Below are 17,772 nucleotides of genomic sequence, written 5' to 3' on the forward strand. Positions count from 1 at the left end.
ATTCCGCACATCTGATTCCCTGCCTCTGATTCCCTGCCTCTGATTCCCCATCTCCGATTCCGCACATCTGATTCCCTGCCTCTGATTCCCCGCCTCTGATTCCCCAACTCTAATTCCCCGCCTCTGATTCCCCATATCTGATTCCCCGCCTCTGTTTCCCCGCCTCTGATTCCCCGCCCCTGTTTCCCCATATCTGATTCCCTGCCTCTGATTCCCCAACTTTGATTCCCAGCATCTGATTCCCCAGCTCTGATTCCCCGCCTCTGATTCCCCGCATCTGATTCCCCGTGTTTGATTCCCCGCCTCTGTTTCCCCGCCTCTGATTCCCCGCCTCTGATTCCCCACCTCTGATTCCCCACCACTGATTCCCCATATCTAATTCCCCGCCTCTGTTTGCCCGCCTTTGATTCCCCGCCTCTGTTTCCCCATATCTGATTCCCCGCCTCTGAATCCCCAACTCTGATTCCCTGCCTCTGATTCCCCAGCTTCATTCCCCGCCTTTGATTCCCCCCGTCTGATTCCCAGCCTCTGAATCCCCGTGTCTGATAACCTGCCTCTGATTCCCCGCCTCTGATTCCCCATCTCAGATTCACCTCCTCTGATTCCCCACCTCTGATTCCCCATCTCTGATTCCGCACATCCGATTCCCTGCCTCTGATTCCCCGACTCTGATTCCCCACCTCTGATTCCCCAGCTCTGATACCCCGCCTCTGATTCCCCAACTCTGATTCCCCGCCTCTGATTCCCCAGCTCTGATTCCCCGCCTCTGATTCCCCGTGTTTGATCCCCTGCCTCCGATTCCCCAGCTCTGATTCCCCATCTCTGATTCCTCGCCTCTGATTCCACATCTCTGATTCCCGGACTCTGATTCCCCACCTCTGATTCCCGACCTCTTATTCCCGGCATCTGATTCCGGCCTCTGATTCCCGGCCTCTGATTCCCTGCTTCTGATTCTGATTCCCTGCCTCTGATTCCCCATTTCTGATTCCGCACATCTAATTCCCTGCCTCTGATTCCCCACCTCTGATTCCCCATATCTGAATCCCCGCCTCTATTTCCCCGTCTCTGATTCCCCGCCTCTGTTTCCCTATATCTAAGTCCCCGCCTCTGATTCCCCAACTTTGATTCCCCACCTCTGATTCCCCAGCTCTGATTCCCCGCCTCTGATTCCCCACCTCTGATTCCCCATATCTGATTCCCAGCCTCTGTTTCCCCGCCTCTGATTCCCCACCTCTGATTCCCCATATCTGATTCCCCGCCTCTGATTCCCCACCTCTGATTCCCCATATCTGATATCCCGCCTCTGATTCCCCAACTCTAATTCCCCGCCTCTGATTCCCCGCCTCTGATTCCCTGCCTCTGATTCCCCATCTCCGATTCCGCACATCTGATTCCCTGCCTCTCATTCCCCGCCTCTGATTCCCCGCCTCTGATTCCCTGCCTCTGATTCCCAACCTCTGATTCCCCACCTCTGATTCCCCGTGTTTGATTCCCCGCCTCTGTTTCCCCGCCTCTGATTCCCCGCCTCTGATTCCCCAACTCTAATTCCCCGCCTCTGATTCCCCATATCTGATTCCCCGCCTCTGTTTCCCCACCTCTGATTCCCCGCCCCTGTTTCCCCATATCTGATTCCCTGCCTCTGATTCCCCAACTTTGATTCCCAGCCTCTGATTCCCCAGCTCTGATTCCCCGCCTCTGATTCCCCGCATCTGATTCCCTGCATCTGATTCCAAGCCTCTGATTCCCTGCCTCTGATTCCCAACCTCTGATTCCCCACCTCTGATTCCCCATATCTGATTCCCAGCCTCTGTTTCCCCGCCTCTGATTCCCCGCATCTGTTTCCCCATATCTGATTCCCGGCCTGTGATTCCCCGCCTCTGATTCCCCGCCTCTGATTCCCTGCCTCTGATTCCCCATCTCCGATTCCGCACATCTGATTCCCTGCCTCTGATTCCCCGCCTCTGATTCCCCGCCTCTGATTCCCTGCCTCTGATTTCCAACCTCTGATTCCCCACCTCTGATTCCCCGTGTTTGATTCCCCGCCTCTGATTCCCCGCCTCTGTTTCCCAATATCTAAGTCCCCGCCTCTGATTCCCCAACTCTAATTCCCCACCTCTGATTCCCCAGCACTGATTCCCCGCCTCTGATTCCCTGCATCTGATTCCCTGCATCTGATTCCAAGCCTCTGATTCCCTGCTTCTGATTCCCAACCTCTGATTCCCCACCTCTGATTCCCCATATCTGATTCCCAGCATCTGTTTCCCCGCCTCTGATTCCCCGCCTCTGTTTCCCCATATCTGATTCCCTGCCTCTGATTCCCCATCTCCGATTCCGCACATCTGATTCCCTGCCTCTGATTCCCCGCCTCTGATTCCCCGCCTCTGATTCCCTGCCTCTGATTCCCAACCTCTGATTCCCCACCTCTGATTCCCCGTGTTTGATTCCCAGCCTCTGTATCCCCGCCTCTGATTCCCCGCCTCTGATTCCCCAACTCTAATTCCCCGCCTCTGATTCCCCATATCTGATTCCCCGCCTCTGTTTCCCCGCCTCTGATTCCCCGCCCCTGTTTCCCCATATCTGATTCCCTGCCTCTGATTCCCCAACTTTGATTCCCAGCCTCTGATTCCCCAGCTCTGATTCCCCGCCTCTGATTCCCCGCATCTGATTCCCTGCATCTGATTCCAAGCCTCTGATTCCCTGCCTCTGATTCCCAAACTCTGATTCCCCACCTCTGATTCCCCATATTTGATTCCCAGCCTCTGTTTCCCCGCCTCTGATTCCCCGCCTCTGTTTCCCCATATCTGATTCCCGGCCTCTGATTCCCCGCATCTGATTCCCCGCCTCTGATTCCCTGCCTCTGATTCCTCATCTCCGATTCCGCACATCTGATTCCCTGCCTCTGATTCCCCGCCTCTGATTCCCCGCCTCTGATTCCCTGCCTCTGATTCCCAACCTCTAATTCCCCACCTCTGATTCCCCGTGTTTGATTCCCCGCCTCTGTTTCCCCGCCTCTGATTCCCCGCCTCTGATTCCCCAACTCTAATTCCCCGCCTCTGATTCCCCATATCTGATTCCCTGCCTCTGTTTCCCCGCCTCTGATTCCCCGCCCCTGTTTCCCCATATCTGATTCCCTGCCTCTGATTCCCCAACTTTGATTCCCAGCCTCTGATTCCCCAGCTCTGATTCCCCGCCTCTGATTCCCCGTGTTTGATTCCCTGCCTCTGATTCCCCGCCTCTGATTCCCCATCTCTGATTCACCGCCTTTGATTCGCCACCTCTGATTCCCCATATCTGATTCCCCACCTCTGTTTCCCCGCCTCTGATTCCCCGCCTCTGATTCTCCATAAATCATTCCCCGCCTCTGACTCCCAATCTCTGATTCCCGGACTCTGATTCCCCACCTCTGATTCCCGGCCTCTTATTCACAGCATCTGATTCCAGGCCTCTGATTCCCGGCGTCTGACTCCCCGCTTCTGATTCTGATTCCCTTCCTCTGATTCCCCGCCTCTGATTCCGCACATCTGATTCCCCGTCTCTGTTTCCCCATATCTAATTCCCCACCTCTGATGCCCCAACTCTGATTCCCCGCCTCTGATTCCCCAGCTCTGATTCCCCGCCTCTGATTCTCCACATCCGATTCCCCATATCTGATTCCCCGCCTCTGTTTCCCCGCCCCTGATTCCCCGCCTCTGTTTCCCCATATCAGATTCCCCGCCTCTGATTCCCAACTATGATTCCCCGCCTCTTATTCCCCAGCTCTGATTCCCTGCCTCTGATTCCCCGCGTTCTATTCCCTGCCTCTGATTCCCCGCCTGTGATTCCCCATCTCTGATTCACCACCTCTAATTCCCCACCACTGATTCCCCATATCTAATTCCCCGCCTCTGTTTGCCCGCCTCTGATTCCCCGCCTCTGTTTCCCCATATCTGATTCCCCGCCTCTGAATCCCCAACTCTGATTCCCTGCCTCTGATTCCCCAGCTTCATTCCCCGCCTTTGATTCCCCCCGTCTGATTCCCAGCCTCTGAATCCCCGTGTCTGATAACCTGCCTCTGATTCCCCGCCTCTGATTCCCCATCTCAGATTCACCGCCTCTGATTCCCCACCTCTGATTCCCCATCTCTGATTCCGCACATCCGATTCCCTGCCTCTGATTCCCCGACTCTGATTCCCCACCTCTGATTCCCCAGCTCTGATTCCCCGCCTCTGATTCCCCAACTCTGATTCCCCGCCTCTGATTCCCCAGCTCTGATTCCCCGCCTCTGATTCCCCGTGTTTGATCCCCTGCCTCTGATTCCCCAGCTCTGATTCCCCATCTCTGATTCACCGCCTTTGATTCGCCACCTCTGATTCCCCATATCTGATTCCCTGCCTCTGATTCCCCGACTCTGATCCCCACCTCTGATTCCCAAGCTCTGATTCCCCGCCTCTGATTCCCCAACTCTGATTCCCCGCCTCTGATTCCCCAGCTCTGATTCCCCGCCTCTGATTCCCCGTGTTTGATTCCCTGCCTCTGATTCCCCGCCTCTGATCCCCACCTCTGATTCCCAAGCTCTGATTCCCCGCCTCTGATTCCCCAACTCTGATTCCCCGCCTCTGATTCCCCAGCTCTGATTCACCGCCTTTGATTCGCCACCTCTGATTCCCCATATCTGATTCCTCGCCTCTGTTTCCCCGCCTCTGATTCCCCGCCTCTGATTCCCCATATCTCATTCCCCGCCTCTGATTCCCCATCTCTGATTCCCGGACTCTGATTCCCCACCTCTGATTCCCAGCCTCTTATTCCCGGCATCTGATTCCGGCCTCTGATTCCCGGCCTCTGATTCCCTGCTTCTGATTCTGATTCCCTGCCTTTGATTCCCCATCTCTGATTCCGCACATCTGATTCCCTGCCTCTGATTCCCCATCTCTGATTCCCCATATCTGATTCCCCGCCTCTGTTTCCCCGCCTCTGATTCCCCGCCTCTGTTTCCCAATATCTAAGTCCCCGCCTCTGATTCCCCAACTCTGATTCCCCACCTCTGATTCCCCAGCTCTGATTCCCCGCCTCTGATTCCCTGCATCTGATTCCCTGCATCTGATTCCAAGCCTCTGATTCCCTGCCTCTGATTCCCAACCTCTGATTCCCCACCTCTGATTCCCCATATCTGATTCCCAGCCTCTGTTTCCTCGCCTCTGATTCCCCGCCTCTGTTTCCTCATATCTGATTCCCGGACTCTGATTCCCCGCCTCTGATTCCCTGCCTCTGATTCCCCATCTCCGATTCCGCACATCTGATTCACTGCCTCTGATTCCCCGCCTCTGATTCCCCGCCTCTGATTCCCTGCCTCTGATTCCAAACCTCTGATTCCCCACCTCTGATTCCCCGTGTTTGATTCCCCGCCTCTGTTTCCCCGCCTCTAATTCCCCGCCTCTGATTCCCCAACTCTAATTCCCCGCCTCTGATTCCCCATATCTGATTCCCAGCCTCTGTTTCCCCGCCTCTGATTCCCCGCCCCTGTTTCCCCATATCTGATTACCTGCCTCTGATTCCCCAACTTTGATTCCCAGCCTCTGATTCCCCAGCTCTGATTCCCCGCCTCTGATTCCCCGTGTTTGATTCTCTGCCTCTGATTCCCGGCCTCTGATTCCCCATCTCTGATTCACCGCCTTTGATTCGCCACCTCTGATTCCCCATATCTGATTCCCCGCCTCTGTTTCCCCACCTCTGATTCCCCGCCTCTGATTCCCCATATCTCATTCCCCGCCTCTGAATCCCCATCTCTGATTCCCGGACTCTGATTCCCCACCTCTGATTCCCGGCCTCTTATTCCCGGCATCTGATTCCGGCCTCTGATTCCCGGCCTATGATTCCCTGCTTCTGATTCTGATTCCCTGCCTTTGATTCCCCATCTCTGATTCCGCACATCTGATTCCCTGCCTCTGATTCCCCATCTCTGATTCCCCATATCTGATTCCCCGCCTCTGTTTCCACGCCTCTGATTCCACGCCTCTGTTTCCCAATATCTAAGTCCCCGCCTCTGATTCCCCAACTCTGATTCCCCACCTCTGATTCCCCAGCTCTGATTCCCGGCCTCAGATTCCCCGCATCTGATTCCCTGCATCTGATTCCAAGCCTCTGATTCCCTGCCTCTGATTCCCAACCTCTGATTCCCCACCTCTGATTCCCCATATCTGATTCCCAGCCTCTGTTTCCCCGCCTCTGATTCCCCGCATCTGTTTCCCCATATCTGATTCCCGGCCTCTGATTCCCCGCCTCTGATTCCCCGCCTCTGATTCCCTGCCTCAGATTCCCCATCTCCGATTCCGCACATCTGATTCCCTGCCTCTGATTCCCCGCCTCTGATTCCCCGCCTCTGATTCCCTGCCTCAGATTCCCCGCCTGTGATTCCCCATCTCTGATTCACCACCTCTGATTCCCCACCACTGATTCCCCATATCTAATTCCCCGCCTCTGTTTGCCCGCCTCTGATTCCCCGCCTCTGTTTCCCCATATCTGATTCCCCGCCTCTGAATCCCCAACTCTGATTCCCTGCCTCTGATTCCCCAGCTTCATTCCCCGCCTTTGATTCCCCCCGTCTGATTCCCAGCCTCTGAATCCCCGTGTCTGATAACCTGCCTCTGATTCCCCGCCTCTGATTCCCCATCTCAGATTCACCGCCTCTGATTCCCCACCTCTGATTCCCCATCTCTGATTCATCACATCTGATTCCCTGCCTCCGATTCCCCGACTCTGATTCCCCATATCTGATTCCCCGCCTCTGTTTCCCCGCCTCCGATTCCCCGCCTCTGTTTCCCAATATCTAAGTCCCCGCCTCTGATTCCCCAACTCTGATTCCCCACCTCTGATTCCCCAGCTCTGATTCCCCGCCTCTGATTCCCTGCATCTGATTCCCTGCATCTGATTCCAAGTTTCTGATTCCCTGCCTCTGATTCCCTGCCTCTGATTCCCAACCTCTGATTCCCCACCTCTGATTCCCCATATCTGATTCCCAGCCTCTGTTTCCTGGCCTCTGATTCCCCGCCTCTGTTTCCTCATATCTGATTCCCGGACTCTGATTCCCCGCCTCTGATTCCCTGCCTCTGATTCCCCATCTCCGATTCCGCACACCTGATTCACTGCCTCTGATTCCCCGCCTCTGATTCCCCGCCTCTGATTCCCCGCCTCTGATTCCCTGCCTCTGATTCCCAACCTCTGATTCCCCACCTCTGATTCCCCATGTTTGATTCCCCGCCTCTGTTTCCCCGCCTCTGATTCCCCGCCTCTGATTCCCCAACTCTAATTCCCCGCCTCCGATTCCCCATATCTGATTCCCCGCCTCTGTTTCCCCGCCTCTGATTCCCCGCCCCTGTTTCCCCATATCTGATTCCCTGCCTCTGATTCCCCAACTTTGATTCCCAGCCTCTGATTCCCCAGCTCTGATTCCCCGCCTCTGATTCCCCGTGTTTGATTCCCTGCCTCCGATTCCCGGCCTCTGATTCCCCATCTCTGATTCACCGCCTTTGATTCGCCACCTCTGATTCCCCATATCTGATTCCCCGCCTCTGTTTCCCCACCTCTGATTCCCTGCCTCTGATTCCCCATATCTCATTCCCCGCCTCTGAATCCCCATCTCTGATTCCCGGACTCTGATTCCCCACCTCTGATTCCCGGCCTCTTATTCCCGGCATCTGATTCCGGCCTCTGATTCCCGGCCTATGATTCCCTGCTTCTGATTCTGATTCCCTGCCTTTGATTCCCCATCTCTGATTCCGCACATCTGATTCCCTGCCTCTGATTCCCCATCTCTGATTCCCCATATCTGATTCCCCGCCTCTGTTTCCACGCCTCTGATTCCACGCCTCTGTTTCCCAATATCTAAGTCCCCGCCTCTGATTCCCCAACTCTGATTCCCCACCTCTGATTCCCCAGCTCTGATTCCCGGCCTCAGATTCCCCGCATCTGATTCCCTGCATCTGATTCCAAGCCTCTGATTCCCTGCCTCTGATTCCCAACCTCTGATTCCCCACCTCTGATTCCCCATATCTGATTCCCAGCCTCTGTTTCCCCGCCTCAGATTCCCCGCATCTGTTTCCCCATATCTGATTCCCGGCCTCTGATTCCCCGCCTCTGATTCCCCGCCTCTGATTCCCTGCCTCTGATTCCCCATCTCCGATTCCGCACATCTGATTCCCTGCCTCTGATTCCCCGCCTCTGATTCCCCGCCTCTGATTCCCTGCCTCAGATTCCCCGCCTGTGATTCCCCATCTCTGATTCACCACCTCTGATTCCCCACCACTGATTCCCCATATCTAATTCCCCGCCTCTGTTTGCCCGCCTCTGATTCCCCGCCTCTGTTTCCCCATATCTGATTCCCCGCCTCTGAATCCCCAACTCTGATTCCCTGCCTCTGATTCCCCAGCTTCATTCCCCGCCTTTGATTCCCCCCGTCTGATTCCCAGCCTCTGAATCCCCGTGTCTGATAACCTGCCTCTGATTCCCCGCCTCTGATTCCCCATCTCAGATTCACCGCCTCTGATTCCCCACCTCTGATTCCCCATCTCTGATTCCTCACATCCGATTCCCTGCCTCCGATTCCCCGACTCTGATTCCCCACCTCTGATTCCCCAGCTCTCATTCCCCGCCTCTGATTCCCCAACTCTGATTCCCCGCCTCTGATTCCCCAGCTCTGATTCCCCGCCTCTGATTCCCCGTGTTTGATCCCCTGCCTCTGATTCCCCAGCTCTGATTCCCCATCTCTGATTCACCGCCTTTGATTCGCCACCTCTGATTCCCCATATCTGATTCCTCGCCACTGTTTCCCCGCCTCTGATTCCCCGCCTCTGATTCCCCATATCTCATTCCCCGCCTCTGATTCCCCATCTCTGATTCCCGGACTCTGATTCCCCACCTCTGATTCCCGACCTCTTATTCCCGGCATCTGATTCCAGCCTCTGATTCCCGGCCTCTGATTCCCTGCTTCTGATTCTGATTCCCCGCCTCTGATTCCCCAGCTCTGATTCCCCGCCTCTGATTCTCCACATCCGATTCCCCATATCTGATTCCCCGCCTCTGTTTCCCCGCCCCTGATTCCCCGCCTCTGTTTCCCCATATCTGATTCCCCGCCTCTGATTCCCAACTATGATTCCCCGCCTCTTATTCCCCAGCTCTGATTCCCTGCCTCTGATTCCCCGCGTTCTATTCCCTGCCTCTGATTCCCCGCCTGTGATTCCCCATCTATGATTCACCACCTCTGATTCCCCACCACTGATTCCCCATATCTAATTCCCCGCATCTGTTTGCCCGCCTCTGATTCCCCGCCTATGTTTCCCCATATCTGATTCCCCGCCTGTGAATCCCCAACTCTGATTCCCTGCCTCTGATTCCCCAGCTTCATTCCCCGCCTTTGATTCCCCCCGTCTGATTCCCAGCCTCTGAATCCCCGTGTCTGATAACCTGCCTCTGATTCCCCGCCTCTGATTCCCCATCTCAGATTCACCGCCTCTGATTCCCCACCTCTGATTCCCCATCTCTGATTCCGCACATCCGATTCCCTGCCTCTGATTCCCCGACTCTGATTCCCCACCTCTGATTCCCCAGCTCTGATTCCCCGCCTCTGATTCCCCAACTCTGATTCCCCGCCTCTGATTCCCCAGCTCTGATTCCCCGCCTCTGATTCCCCGTGTTTGATCCCCTGCCTCTGATTCCCCAGCTCTGATTCCCCATCTCTGATTCACCGCCTTTGATTCGCCACCTCTGATTCCCCATATCTGATTCCCTGCCTCTGATTCCCCGACTCTGATCCCCACCTCTGATTCCCAAGCTCTGATTCCCCGCCTCTGATTCCCCAACTCTGATTCCCCAGCTCTGATTCCCCGCCTCTGATTCCCCGTGTTTGATTCCCTGCCTCTGATTCCCCGCCTCTGATTCCCCATCTCTGATTCACCGCCTTTGATTCGCCACCTCTGATTCCCCATATCTGATTCCTCGCCTCTGTTTCCCCGCCTCTGATTCCCCGCCTCTGATTCCCCATATCTCATTCCCCGCCTCTGATTCCCCATCTCTGATTCCCGGACTCTGATTCCCCACCTCTGATTCCCAGCCTCTTATTCCCGGCATCTGATTCCGGCCTCTGATTCCCGGCCTCTGATTCCCTGCTTCTGATTCTGATTCCCTGCCTTTGATTCCCCATCTCTTATTCCGCACATCTGATTCCCCGCCTCTGTTTCCCAATATCTAAGTCCCCGCCTCTGATTCCCCAACTCTGATTCCCCACCTCTGATTCCCCAGCTCTGATTCCCCGCCTCTGATTCCCTGCATCTGATTCCCTGCATCTGATTCCAAGCCTCTGATTCCCTGCCTCTGATTCCCAACCTCTGATTCCCCACCTCTGATTCCCCATATCTGATTCCCAGCCTCTGTTTCCTCGCCTCTGATTCCCCGCCTCTGTTTCGCCATATCTGATTCCCGGACTCTGATTCCCCGCCTCTGATTCCCTGCCTCTGATTCCCCATCTCCGATTCCGCACATCTGATTCACTGCCTCTGATTCCCCGCCTCTGATTCCCCGCCTCTGATTCCCTGCCTCTGATTCCCAACCTCTGATTCCCCACCTCTGATTCCCCGTGTTTGATTCCCCGCCTCTGTTTCCCCGCCTCTGATTCCCCGCCTCTGATTCCCCAACTCTAATTCCCCGCCTCTGATTCCCCATATCTGATTCCCCGCCTCTGTTTCCCCGCCTCTGATTCCCCGCCCCTGTTTCCCCATATCTGATTCGCTGCCACTGATTCCCCAACTTTGATTCCCAGCCTCTGATTCCCCAGCTCTGATTCCCCGCCTCTGATTCCCCGTGTTTGATTCCCTGCCTCTGATTCCCGGCCTCTGATTCCCCATCTCTGATTCACCGCCTTTGATTCGCCTCCTCTGATTCCCCATATCTGATTCCCCGCCTCTGTTTCCCCGCCTCTGATTCCCCGCCTCTGATTCCCCATATCTCATTCCCCGCCTCTGAATCCCCATCTCTGATTCCCGGACTCTGATTCCCCAGCTTCATTCCCCGCCTTTGATTCCCCCCGTCTGATTCCCAGCCTCTGAATCCCCGTGTCTGATAACCTGCCTCTGATTCCCCGCCTCTGATTCCCCATCTCAGATTCACCGCCTCTGATTCCCCACCTCTGATTCCCCATCTCTGATTCCGCACATCCGATTCCCTGCCTCTGATTCCCCGACTCTGATTCCCCACCTCTGATTCCCCAGCTCTGATTCCCCGCCTCTGATTCCCCAACTCTGATTCCCCGCCTCTGATTCCCCAGCTCTGATTCCCCGCCTCTGATTCCCCGTGTTTGATCCCCTGCCTCTGATTCCCCAGCTCTGATTCCCCATCTCTGATTCACCGCCTTTGATTCGCCACCTCTGATTCCCCATATCTGATTCCCTGCCTCTGATTCCCCGACTCTGATCCCCACCTCTGATTCCCAAGCTCTGATTCCCCGCCTCTGATTCCCCAACTCTGATTCCCCGCCTCTGATTCCCCAGCTCTGATTCCCCGCCTCTGATTCCCCGTGTTTGATTCCCTGCCTCTGATTCCCCGCCTCTGATTCCCCATCTCTGATTCACCGCCTTTGATTCGCCACCTCTGATTCCCCATATCTGATTCCTCGCCTCTGTTTCCCCGCCTCTGATTCCCCGCCTCTGATTCCCCATATCTCATTCCCCGCCTCTGATTCCCCATCTCTGATTCCCGGACTCTGATTCCCCACCTCTGATTCCCAGCCTCTTATTCCCGGCATCTGATTCCGGCCTCTGATTCCCGGCCTCTGATTCCCTGCTTCTGATTCTGATTCCCTGCCTTTGATTCCCCATCTCTAATTCCGCACATCTGATTCCCTGCCTCTGATTCCCCATCTCTGATTCCCCATATCTGATTCCCCGCCTCTGTTTCCCCGCCTCTGATTCCCTGCCTCTGTTTCCCAATATCTAAGTCCCCGCCTCTGATTCCCCAACTCTGATTCCCCACCTCTGATTCCCCAGCTCTGATTCCCCGCCTCTGATTCCCTGCATCTGATTCCCTGCATCTGATTCCAAGCCTCTGATTCCCTGCCTCTGATTCCCAACCTCTGATTCCCCACCTCTGATTCCCCATATCTGATTCCCAGCCTCTGTTTCCTCGCCTCTGATTCCCCGCCTCTGTTTCCTCATATCTGATTCCCGGACTCTGATTCCCCGCCTCTGATTCCCTGCCTCTGATTCCCCATCTCCGATTCCGCACATCTGATTCACTGCCTCTGATTCCCCGCCTCTGATTCCCCGCCTCTGATTCCCTGCCTCTGATTCCAAACCTCTGATTCCCCACCTCTGATTCCCCGTGTTTGATTCCCCGCCTCTGTTTCCCCGCCTCTAATTCCCCGCCTCTGATTCCCCAACTCTAATTCCCCGCCTCTGATTCCCCATATCTGATTCCCAGCCTCTGTTTCCCCGCCTCTGATTCCCCGCCCCTGTTTCCCCATATCTGATTACCTGCCTCTGATTCCCCAACTTTGATTCCCAGCCTCTGATTCCCCAGCTCTGATTCCCCGCCTCTGATTCCCCGTGTTTGATTCCCTGCCTCTGATTCCCGGCCTCTGATTCCCCATCTCTGATTCACCGCCTTTGATTCGCCACCTCTGATTCCCCATATCTGATTCCCCGCCTCTGTTTCCCCACGTCTGATTCCCCGCCTCTGATTCCCCATATCTCATTCCCCGCCTCTGAATCCCCATCTCTGATTCCCGGACTCTGATTCCCCACCTCTGATTCCCGGCCTCTTATTCCCGGCATCTGATTCCGGCCTCTGATTCCCGGCCTATGATTCCCTGCTTCTGATTCTGATTCCCTGCCTTTGATTCCCCATCTCTGATTCCGCACATCTGATTCCCTGCCTCTGATTCCCCATCTCTGATTCCCCATATCTGATTCCCCGCCTCTGTTTCCACGCCTCTGATTCCACGCCTCTGTTTCCCAATATCTAAGTCCCCGCCTCTGATTCCCCAACTCTGATTCCCCACCTCTGATTCCCCAGCTCTGATTCCCGGCCTCAGATTCCCCGCATCTGATTCCCTGCATCTGATTCCAAGCCTCTGATTCCCTGCCTCTGATTCCCAACCTCTGATTCCCCACCTCTGATTCCCCATATCTGATTCCCAGCCTCTGTTTCCCCGCCTCTGATTCCCCGCATCTGTTTCCCCATATCTGATTCCCGGCCTCTGATTCCCCGCCTCTGATTCCCCGCCTCTGATTCCCCATCTCCGATTCCGCACATCTGATTCCCTGCCTCTGATACCCCGCCTCTGATTCCCCGCCTCTGATTCCCTGCCTCAGATTCCCCGCCTGTGATTCCCCATCTCTGATTCACCACCTCTGATTCCCCACCACTGATTCCCCATATCTAATTCCCCGCCTCTGTTTGCCCGCCTCTGATTCCCCGCCTCTGTTTCCCCATATCTGATTCCCCGCCTCTGAATCCCCAACTCTGATTCCCTGCCTCTGATTCCCCAGCTTCATTCCCCGCCTTTGATTCCCCCCGTCTGATTCCCAGCCTCTGAATCCCCGTGTCTGATAACCTGCCTCTGATTCCCCGCCTCTGATTCCCCATCTCAGATTCACCGCCTCTGATTCCCCACCTCTGATTCCCCATCTCTGATTCCTCACATCCGATTCCCTGCCTCCGATTCCCCGACTCTGATTCCCCATATCTGATTCCCCGCCTCTGTTTCCCCGCCTCCGATTCCCCGCCTCTGTTTCCCAATATCTAAGTCCCCGCCTCTGATTCCCCAACTCTGATTCCCCACCTCTGATTCCCCAGCTCTGATTCCCCGCCTCTGATTCCCTGCATCTGATTCCCTGCATCTGATTCCAAGTTTCTGATTCCCTGCCTCTGATTCCCAACCTCTGATTCCCCACCTCTGATTCCCCATATCTGATTCCCAGCCTCTGTTTCCTCGCCTCTGATTCCCCGCCTCTGTTTCCTCATATCTGATTCCCGGACTCTGATTCCCCGCCTCTGATTCCCTGCCTCTGATTCCCCATCTCCGATTCCACACACCTGATTCACTGCCTCTGATTCCCCGCCTCTGATTCCCCGCCTCTGATTCCCCGCCTCTGATTCCCTGCCTCTGATTCCCAACCTCTGATTCCCCACCTCTGATTCCCCGTGTTTGATTCCCCGCCTCTGTTTCCCCGCCTCTGATTCCCCGCCTCTGATTCCCCAACTCTAATTCCCCGCCTCCGATTCCCCATATCTGATTCCCCGCCTCTGTTTCCCCGCCTCTGATTCCCCGCCCCTGTTTTCCCATATCTGATTCCCTGCCTCTGATTCCCCAACTTTGATTCCCAGCCTCTGATTCCCCAGCTCTGATTCCCCGCCTCTGATTCCCCGTGTTTGATTCCCTGCCTCTGATTCCCGGCCTCTGATTCCCCATCTCTGATTCACCGCCTTTGATTCGCCACCTCTGATTCCCCATATCTGATTCCCCGCCTCTGTTTCCCCACCTCTGATTCCCTGCCTCTGATTCCCCATATCTCATTCCCCGCCTCTGAATCCCCATCTCTGATTCCCGGACTCTGATTCCCCACCTCTGATTCCCGGCCTCTTATTCCCGGCATCTGATTCCGGCCTCTGATTCCCGGCCTATGATTCCCTGCTTCTGATTCTGATTCCCTGCCTTTGATTCCCCATCTCTGATTCCGCACATCTGATTCCCTGCCTCTGATTCCCCATCTCTGATTCCCCATATCTGATTCCCCGCCTCTGTTTCCACGCCTCTGATTCCACGCCTCTGTTTCCCAATATCTAAGTCCCCGCCTCTGATTCCCCAACTCTGATTCCCCACCTCTGATTCCCCAGCTCTGATTCCCGGCCTCAGATTCCCCGCATCTGATTCCCTGCATCTGATTCCAAGCCTCTGATTCCCTGCCTCTGATTCCCAACCTCTGATTCCCCACCTCTGATTCCCCATATCTGATTCCCAGCCTCTGTTTCCCCGCCTCTGATTCCCCGCATCTGTTTCCCCATATCTGATTCCCGGCCTCTGATTCCCCGCCTCTGATTCCCCGCCTCTGATTCCCTGCCTCTGATTTCCCATCTCCGATTCCGCACATCTGATTCCCTGCCTCTGATTCCCCGCCTCTGATTCCCCGCCTCTGATTCCCTGCCTCAGATTCCCCGCCTGTGATTCCCCATCTCTGATTCACCACCTCTGATTCCCCACCACTGATTCCCCATATCTAATTCCCCGCCTCTGTTTGCCCGCCTCTGATTCCCCGCCTCTGTTTCCCCATATCTGATTCCCCGCCTCTGAATCCCCAACTCTGATTCCCTGCCTCTGATTCCCCAGCTTCATTCCCCGCCTTTGATTCCCCCCGTCTGATTCCCAGCCTCTGAATCCCCGTGTCTGATAACCTGCCTCTGATTCCCCGCCTCTGATTCCCCATCTCAGATTCACCGCCTCTGATTCCCCACCTCTGATTCCCCATCTCTGATTCCTCACATCCGATTCCCTGCCTCCGATTCCCCGACTCTGATTCCCCACCTCTGATTCCCCAGCTCTCATTCCCCGCCTCTGATTCCCCAACTCTGATTCCCCGCCTCTGATTCCCCAGCTGTGATTCCCCGCCTCTGATTCCCCGTGTTTGATCCCCTGCCTCTGATTCCCCAGCTCTGATTCCCCATCTCTGATTCACCGCCATTGATTCGCCACCTCTGATTCCCCATATCTGATTCCTCGCCACTGTTTCCCCGCCTCTGATTCCCCGCCTCTGATTCCCCATATCTCATTCCCCGCCTCTGATTCCCCATCTCTGATTCCCGGACTCTGATTCCCCACCTCTGATTCCCGACCTCTTATTCCCGGCATCTGATTCCAGCCTCTGATTCCCGGCCTCTGATTCCCTGCTTCTGATTCTGATTCCCCGCCTCTGATTCCCCAGCTCTGATTCCCCGCCTCTGATTCTCCACATCCGATTCCCCATATCTGATTCCCCGCCTCTGTTTCCCCGCCCCTGATTCCCCGCCTCTGTTTCCCCATATCTGATTCCCCGCCTCTGATTCCCAACTATGATTCCCCGCCTCTTATTCCCCAGCTCTGATTCCCTGCCTCTGATTCCCCGCGTTCTATTCCCTGCCTCTGATTCCCCGCCTGTGATTCCCCATCTATGATTCACCACCTCTGATTCCCCACCACTGATTCCCCATATCTAATTCCCCGCATCTGTTTGCCCGCCTCTGATTCCCCGCCTATGTTTCCCCATATCTGATTCCCCGCCTCTGAATCCCCAACTCTGATTCCCTGCCTCTGATTCCCCAGCTTCATTCCCCGCCTTTGATTCCCCCCGTCTGATTCCCAGCCTCTGAATCCCCGTGTCTGATAACCTGCCTCTGATTCCCCGCCTCTGATTCCCCATCTCAGATTCACCGCCTCTGATTCCCCACCTCTGATTCCCCATCTCTGATTCCGCACATCCGATTCCCTGCCTCTGATTCCCCGACTCTGATTCCCCACCTCTGATTCCCCAGCTCTGATTCCCCGCCTCTGATTCCCCAACTCTGATTCCCCGCCTCTGATTCCCCAGCTCTGATTCCCCGCCTCTGATTCCCCGTGTTTGATCCCCTGCCTCTGATTCCCCAGCTCTGATTCCCCATCTCTGATTCACCGCCTTTGATTCGCCACCTCTGATTCCCCATATCTGATTCCCTGCCTCTGATTCCCCGACTCTGATCCCCACCTCTGATTCCCAAGCTCTGATTCCCCGCCTCTGATTCCCCAACTCTGATTCCCCAGCTCTGATTCCCCGCCTCTGATTCCCCGTGTTTGATTCCCTGCCTCTGATTCCCCGCCTCTGATTCCCCATCTCTGATTCACCGCCTTTGATTCGCCACCTCTGATTCCCCATATCTGATTCCTCGCCTCTGTTTCCCCGCCTCTGATTCCCCGCCTCTGATTCCCCATATCTCATTCCCCGCCTCTGATTCCCCATCTCTGATTCCCGGACTCTGATTCCCCACCTCTGATTCCCAGCCTCTTATTCCCGGCATCTGATTCCGGCCTCTGATTCCCGGCCTCTGATTCCCTGCTTCTGATTCTGATTCCCTGCCTTTGATTCCCCATCTCTTATTCCGCACATCTGATTCCCCGCCTCTGTTTCCCAATATCTAAGTCCCCGCCTCTGATTCCCCAACTCTGATTCCCCACCTCTGATTCCCCAGCTCTGATTCCCCGCCTCTGATTCCCTGCATCTGATTCCCTGCATCTGATTCCAAGCCTCTGATTCCCTGCCTCTGATTCCCAACCTCTGATTCCCCACCTCTGATTCCCCATATCTGATTCCCAGCCTCTGTTTCCTCGCCTCTGATTCCCCGCCTCTGTTTCGCCATATCTGATTCCCGGACTCTGATTCCCCGCCTCTGATTCCCTGCCTCTGATTCCCCATCTCCGATTCCGCACATCTGATTCACTGCCTCTGATTCCCCGCCTCTGATTCCCCGCCTCTGATTCCCTGCCTCTGATTCCCAACCTCTGATTCCCCACCTCTGATTCCCCGTGTTTGATTCCCCGCCTCTGTTTCCCCGCCTCTGATTCCCCGCCTCTGATTCGCCAACTCTAATTCCCCGCCTCTGATTCCCCATATCTGATTCCCCGCCTCTGTTTCCCCGCCTCTGATTCCCCGCCCCTGTTTCCCCATATCTGATTCGCTGCCTCTGATTCCCCAACTTTGATTCCCAGCCTCTGATTCCCCAGCTCTGATTCCCCGCCTCTGATTC

The sequence above is a fragment of the Narcine bancroftii genome, chromosome 7, assembly GCF_036971445.1.
Source record: "Narcine bancroftii isolate sNarBan1 chromosome 7, sNarBan1.hap1, whole genome shotgun sequence".
NCBI classification, from domain to species: domain Eukaryota; kingdom Metazoa; phylum Chordata; class Chondrichthyes; order Torpediniformes; family Narcinidae; genus Narcine; species Narcine bancroftii.